Source organism: Adiantum capillus-veneris, chromosome 4 (genome assembly GCF_014529385.1).
Source record: "Adiantum capillus-veneris isolate H3 chromosome 4, ASM1452938v2, whole genome shotgun sequence".
Classification (NCBI taxonomy): domain Eukaryota; kingdom Viridiplantae; phylum Streptophyta; class Polypodiopsida; order Polypodiales; family Pteridaceae; genus Adiantum; species Adiantum capillus-veneris.
In genome coordinates, this window is record NC_140934.1 from 76,384,437 (window position 1) to 76,392,692 (window position 8,256).

Sequence of the window (8,256 nt, forward strand, 5' to 3'; positions counted from 1 at the left end):
CCTCCAGAGGCTCTCCCTATGCCTGATTTTGGTATCTCATAACTTCGGCCAGTGGTCCAAAACCCTCTCTGAATAGGCGGTGGAAGCAAGGGGTTTGAGGGTAAGAGGGGCCATGCCGCCGTCGAATGTGGCGCCGTTTTACTGGTCATAATAATAGTCCATGAGGATGGACATATTATATGGTGTTTGGGATAGCAAGAGCAGTAAAAAGTTCATATGCAAGCTTTTCTAAGTGTCCTCACGTGCATCATAGACCTTAGACTTATTTTTATAAGGTGTAATATAACAATTTATATTCAGTGTTACTAGCTCAAATGCATACTTTTAGCCCTTTTGAACACAATTGTTATTGGTTATGCATATGTTAGTGTGCACGAGTGCGTATGTATCCTAATGCCTCTGTCAGGCCAAAGGTTAGGACACACATGCGATACCAAGGGTCTATAAATAGCATGGCCAAGGGCCTATATAGGGCATAGTTGGGTGGAGAAGCATGTGGTTGTTACCTCACTTCACACTGGTATTAAAGCTCAGAGGTCTTTCTCTCTCCGCCTTGAGGAAAAACAAAGAAGATGGGGGAGAGGGCCTACAACTTGGGCATGGAACTAGGGAAGAGGGATTGCATAAGGTCATGGTGATGAAGCCCAGAAAGGCGCCATGGATTCATGCAAAGTGCATGCTCGATGGTCGAGGATGCATGGGAAAGGAGCCTTGCACACATGGAGGGTGAGAAATGGCTTGCACTCATGTCAACGGTTGTGGTTCTGAGACGTTTTGCCTTGGCCTCCTGAGCAATTTGCGCTTCTTTGGAAACCTCACCAAGGTCCCGTAGATGGCGATGCAAGCTAGTTTCCATGGCTTTGCATTGTCGCAAGTGTTGCATACCATGAAAGCTCTTGCTTTTTCTCATTAGGGCACCTTTTGGGGCATTATTTTGGTGGCCATCCCCTTTCAAGGAGGCTTTCCCACCTTGCCTGCCAAGAGGATCCACATGTCGGCTTCAATGTAGTCCACAAAAAGAACAACTAGAATTCATAGTTCCTGATTCGAAATACATCAAAGTAGTCGAAAGAAGGGACCATGGAAAACATGGTAATGACTTCAAACTCTAGCTAGTGCTACAAGAAATTGTTTCCCTAGCAACAAGGCTTTCATAGTTTCTCAAACCCGTTTCTTTGCATTAGCGAAGCTTTGTATGCTTGTCGTGCTTGGAGAACTCACTCTCTTGAAGCGTACAAACTCTAGTTTCAACAAGCTCTAAGATGGATGAAAGTCTACGATATCATATGAGTATATCGATAACACAATTTCCATAAAGTTTACAATTTTCATTATCATATTGGCCATGGTGCATCGATCTAAGAATGATCATAGACATCCAACATAAGCGAGACACGACCCAGCCCACATGCAAAGCATGTGATCAGGTTCGGGCTACAGAGCAAGGTTCTATAGATGGCTATGTTAAGTATGGAGCCTGATTTACCCCTTGTAATCTTCTGTGGTAAAAGCGCACATTTGTAAGGCCCCCATTATGAGGAGAAGCCATCGTGCGTGAAGGAAAATCACTCGTCGGAAACTATAATTTTCACGGCCAAAATTCAGGGGCAACTTCCCCTGAATTCCTTTTCGCCGGAATATTATGGCAGGACGGCGGCCGGAAAGTGTTCAGAAAACAACCTGTCGGTTGGCCGGTGGTCGGTGGTCGGAAGTCAATGGCCGGTGGCCGGTGGCCGAATTTAAAAGCGGATTTGTCTACACAAGGGCGGCCACACATGGGCGGATTGGAGGGTCTGATTTGGACTTATTCACACAAGGACGGCTACACATGGCTGCCCTCTCTCATGAGAGGGCATCCCTTTTGGCCTATAAAAGGAGGCCATTTCTACACTCATTTCATAGTGTGAAGTTGATGCAACAAGGTGGGTGTGAGGTGGTGAGAGTGAAGCAAGGCGGGAGCTCCAAAAGGGTATAATCCTTTTGTAAACTACTTCTTGTTTTGAAGTACTAAAGCCATTGAGTGACTGCTTTCCCGTGGACGTAGCCCACATTGGGTGAACCACGTATATCGTGTGTACTCTCTATCTCTCTCTCTACTCTATAATCTCGTGTATGTAGATCTGTTTCTCTCCATTAAGTAATGTACTCAATTATCTATTTAGCTACGTCTTATTTCCTAACAGGCTAAAGCACAGAGGTGGTGCATTAAGTAGCCGTGGATTTTATTGCAATTTTTCATGATATTCAAGCCTTTTTCAATTATCTAAGAAAATGCTTGAATTGTTATTATGTTCATTAGTGAATTATCATGTGAAGAAAGGCTTCAATTTTATGTATCTGGCATAGCGGCTTCCCAAGTTTGAGATATGCTATGAGTATACGGACTCTAGGGCGCTCTGCAAGTGTATAAGAATGGTTATCACAGACATTTGAATAACCATGATTGTACATGGTGAAGCATGGCCTCTACACATGTGAGGACAATGGAAGTACTTCAAGCAAGTGGGTAAGCAAGTCAAATTTATAGTTTACAAATTTTAACTTATTAAATCTTGTAGAATATTCTACAAAGCCAACTTGGCAAGCACAAGTTGCTTCAATCAAGAAGGATTTTGTAGTCAAATGAAGTTTAATAGCTAAGTTTCCTGAGCTATCTCCTTTCAACATTGGGCGATCTAAGGTACTTTTATGATTCTCAATAAGATGTACAATTCGAAAAGGTTATTATTTGTACATGATCAACCAGGTCGATTTCATTTTGCCCTAATATTGATAGGAGCATCTGTTGGCTATGAGCATAAAGGCTCCATCATGTTTTATCCTTTTAATGTACTTATACAAAGCAAGGCTGGCATCATGCATATAGGCTTCCTTCACTTTGACTTCTTTTCCCTCACTTTTTGGCTTAGATTCAAAAATACACTGAAAATTTAAAATTTTCAAAACTCGTATTTTCCCTCCTTAAAAGCCTCCCAAACCTATTTTATGGTTGAAAAAGCATTTTTTGACCTTTAAACATAAAAACGTGCACTTAAACACCCATAAAAATTAAAAAAATTAAAAAAATCAAAAAATTAAAACATCACTTTCCACCCTCCAAATTCTCCCCAAACCTGTCCTATAGCTAAAAAGTGATTTTCTCTCTCTACAAACCTTTTTCCTAGCCCTCCATTGCTGCAACAACCACATGCACCCTATTGTCACACATTCTCTCTCTACTACCTTTCTTCCACCTCCATTGTGGCACCAAGAAAGTTCCTCCCCTTCTCTTCCCCATGTCCACCACATATAAGTAAGCAAAGTTCATCATACCATTAGGGTGTGATATTTTGTTGGTGGCTTTGGTGCACTATATAGAATTGCATAGCATGTGATTGAGTCAACAGTGCAATTAGGACTCATTATGTATGGAGAGTTGTCCAAGATTCTTCTTCTAGTCTCTTCTTTGTATAACTGTCACTAGATTATACTTTATCCCTTTGTGCTCACAAAATTTGGTGTCTACTACAGAGTCAACTTGTTTGAGGGAAGAGATGCAAGCAACCATATGCAGAGATGGAAAACACTCTATTCTTGGTTTGTGAGGAACCTTACAATCCCTCCATTGCAATACCAAGCAGCCACATCCCCTTATTCCATCTCCATTGCAATATCAAGTAGCAACATCCCCTTATTCCACCAACATTGTAGTACCCTTAATGCCACAATAGTAAAGGTATAGATAGTGAGTGGCTACCACAAGATTACCTTGAAGGTGCTTTAGTTTTCAAGGTGGAGGATGAGCAAAACTTGCCAAGAATATCATTTCCTTGTATAACTACAAGTGTCGCATGCCTCTCAAGAATGCCTTGTTATTCCTAATGCCCCCCAACCTCTTTAGTTGAAGATTTTGTTGGGTTCAAGCCCCTACCATAGGATACAACCCCTATTTTACAGCAATTGATAAGAGCCACTCCTTTTTTGGAGTTTGCATGGCTAAAAGACTATATATGTAAGGTTTTATAAGCAATAATATAGCGTGAGTTTTTTGAGTGTCAAATCTCTCTCTCCTTCTATGCACTCGTTCTCCTGCTTTCTCTCATGCCATGGTTGCATGGCATCATCCTCCATAGCTCTCAAGCTTAACACCTAGTATCAGAGCCCTGCTCGCCGACCTCGGCTCAACTCAGCTCGCAGGAACCGCCGCTTGTAGAGGGGGAAGCCACCCTGTCGACCTGCATCAAAATGACCAAACACGGCATCAACACGATCGCACTGGCATGTTGACAAATTTTTGGCACTCAGGCACCCTTTAATTTGAACTCCTCGACCCGCTGCAAGAGCATATGTTTTCTGCGTTGGTTCTGCGTTACAGAGAGTTACAAAATTCAATTTTATGTTTGTTTTCATACTAGTTATTCAATTGTCCACTTATTTAATCCCTTTAAGAGTCCATTCACACCCTCATTCACATAGTCAATGATCGGATAGCAAATTGGTAATTGATCTTGAAGATTTAATAAAAATTTTCAGACCAGTAACAATATCAAGGCAGTATTTCATTAGGAAAAATATGAACCCTTTAAGGGCCCTTTGGGATTAAGGTTAATTAGAAGCCAGCCAATGAGAAGAGGGTGGTGGACACACTCTATGCCCTCAAAAATGTAGGGGGACAAAGTAGTCTTACACTTCTTAAATGGGCTCTTACCTAGTGAGAAGGTGGGGTGGCGGGGGGGGGGTAGGAGGTGCGGGTGGGCCATATGGAACCTCCAACTTCCCTCCTTTTTGATCCGGTTCTGAAAAAATCCCAAAAATTTGAAAATTTTCAAAATATTCAAAACTCAAATTTTATCTTCTTAAAACCCCCCTGAATCTATTTTTTGGTCAAAAAAGCATTTTTTGACCTCAAAAAGTAAAAACGCACACCCAAAAACCCTAAAATTCAATTTTTTAAAAAAACTTTTGAAAAATATTTTTTTATTATCCAGAGCTCCTCCAAAAGTGGTCCTTAGGCAAAAAGTTATTTTCTCTCTCTAGAACCCCTTTTCCAACCCCTCCTTGGTTGCAACCATCACACTCATCCTCTACTCCAACACACTCTCTCTCTACACCATCTCCATTGCTGCACCAGCAAGGAAGCTCCTCTCTCCTCCCCTACCACCTTCCATTGCCACACCAAGCAAGGGTTATCCACCTTCTCCTCCCACTGTCACAAGGGTTAACCACCTTCTCCTATCACTTTATCCCACCTACATTGTAGCAACAAGCAAGGTCATGGTCCTCCTCCTAATTTTCTTTGCTCAACCATGGCCAACTCTACTTCGCAAAGGTGGCCAAAGGATAAGGTCGCAGCACTTGCATGCCACAACACTAGAGGTATAGATGATGAGTGGGTGCCACAAGAGTTCACCAAAGATGCTTGGGTATACATGCAACCTTCTGCTATTGGCCCTCATCGTGTGCCAAATCGTGCAAACTTGGATCTTCATTGGAAAGGAAAGCTCCTTGGCTTCAAGAACCGCAAAGGCAAGGGGACCGTAGCCATTGTGCAACAATGTTTTCTCAATGTCAACCATGCAATTGCAACAACCATCTCGATTTCCAACACATTGTAAGTACATGTTTTGAGAATACAAAGCTAGGTGTGAAATCACAGTGTAATGTTATTATGGATTCATACTTAAGATTTGCCATGTATTTATAGTCATATTTCCATCCACGTTGTTGGAGGAGCAGCCACTACATAGTCTCTTCGGCACATTCAATACTATACATGCGGATATTGGAGCAACAATGTTCCCACATCTTTGTCCAACCAAACTGGTTCAAAGAAGGATTTTCTTCTATTCTCACTCCTATATTGTGCTTACTTCTACACAAGCGTTTGGAACGCTTGAACCCATCAAAGTAACTTCCTTATTAAGTATGGAGTGGCCGGTGCCAGATTTGTGGTCTGTAGCATCTTTCAAGCAAAAGATGATAATAGATGTCCAAAACTCTTTGAAATACTCTAAAGCTTGTAGGTTTGTGGGCTTGAGTTGGTGTTTGCCTATTCATTGTTTTGTGCACATTTTTACAGAGTTTGGATTTGTGGAAACTACCACAATACTTGTATGTAAAGATGTGCATTATGAGGAATTAGGAAGGCTTTTAGAAGAGGACTGGAGTTTTGTGGAGGGTATGCACAACGGGGACCGGTACCGTTGTAAGGTTGGAGCTTCAGGTATTGGAATGCGCTATTTGAAATCCCGCACCTCCTTGTACATACTATTTCATTATGATCATTGGATGTGCAAGATTGGAGTGTGGACTCCCTTACAGAGTGTAGACGGCGCTATTGCAAGCTTTGACATTACAGTGAAGATTCTCAATGATGCTTTGGAGGCAGTCCAAGTGAACAAGCATTGGACTCTCAGTAATGTGCGAGAACATTTGGTTATTATGGGTTTTGAGGCCCTTCAACAAGCACAATTTCTTTTACAAGGTCACAAGGTGAGAATCCTTCCACCACATTTTCAATACATCATAGTTTATCGATCATTGGATGCTTATTGCAAATTGGGAAGAGAATGGAAGACAAATTGAAGGTCGAGGAGGAATGGGGGATAACAGGCAGGTAACCTTTGGGAGCTTTGGAAGGAGTTATGCAAAGCTACTACTCACAATGATTCAAATGGTGAGCTTGCAAACAGGTGCAAGCAAGTTTGGGCACATTTTGATAAAATGGTCAAGCTTATGGGCCTTAACAGCACAACAGAAGAACAACGCCAATTGTTTCAAGAAGCCTTGGTGGATTTTACCAAGGTCTTCACCCTTTCTTGGGGTGAAAATAACGTCACACATTACATGGTAAGCCATGTTATGTGGTGTATTTATTACAAGGAATTGTTTTTATTAAATAATGTGGATCATTTACTCATGTGACATCATATCTTGTTTGCGCATGGTGCATTTTTTATGCACCAGTATGGATCGCTTGAAATTTTTAGCACTCAAGGCATGGAGAAATCCCATTATCGAGCAAGGGGAGTGTACTTCAAAAATACTCGACATGGTGGTGGAATGGTGCAATCCAATTATTTGGAGGAGATGTTCAACTGGTTTTTCGCACAATATTTACTCGTAAGCTCACAATGGAGCGTGCGCAACAATCCAAGATTGCTATTGAAGTGCGAAAATGGAGTCGTCAAGAGCATAGCAACAAGTGGCAAATGTCGCAAGGTCCCGCCAAGCATGCTGCATGGCGGCGATGCAGAGTGCGACAAGGACCAAAGTGGATTCTGCGCGAGTCACTACACATGAACGCAGGGTCCAACTCTTAGCGACATGTTTATTTAAAAAAATAATAGTTTTATTTTCAAAATTAGTGTGAACAGGGCCCTTTTTAAATGGGCCCTTATAAATATTGCATGCTCTCATAAACCACTCATTTCTTAAGAACAGGTGAGCTCTTACCATACGAAATGGCGGGCACCAAACAAACCGCGAAAGAGCATCCGCCTACCAACAAAAACACCCTCCAAGGATGTCAAAAGCCGGCATGGCTTAAAGGCACAAGAAAACGGCCACGAACAATTGGCCGTTCCAAGAACTCTTCTGGCAGTGGACATGGTAGTAGGGAACCAGAGTCATCGAGGGCTGTTGAATCTCCACGTCCTCAAGATATAACACCTAGAAAAAGAATGAAGCAACGTGCCCAGCGCTGCAGAGAAAAAGAAGGCCAGCAAACAACAGACTTCGATAGGGAGAAGCCGTTGCGCCACCAATCGCAAGCAGGACCATCCAGGACTCGGGTGGTCCATACAGACACTGAATCAGAGAGTGAGCCACCATGGCTGTGAGCTAATATACCGCGCGCACACCGGGTGCCCATTGGGGGGAAGACACTGCCTCGAGGCCAGGGAGCTCTCCCCACAACACAAGATCGGGAGCCAAGGGAAGAGGATGAATCAGAAGAGGCTGCAGATCCAACCCCTAAGCATGTAAACATGCGCAAGTCTAGTTTTTTCAAGAAGTCTAAACACCACCAACCAGCAAATGTGCAAGTGCCCCCAAGACAACCGCAGCAGCGTTGAAAAATAGCAAGGGCATTTGCAGAAATCCGCCACTACTAGAAGACTATAGAGCTTTTGATTTGATGCACCCCCTTTGCTCTCACAGTGAAGGAGGTGCTTCAAAGCTATGGAAATCAGTATAGAATGCAAGCAATAGCGCTAGAGGCTATTCAGGAAGCTGCAGAGGCCCACATCATTTCGGTGTTGGAAGATACCAACGTAT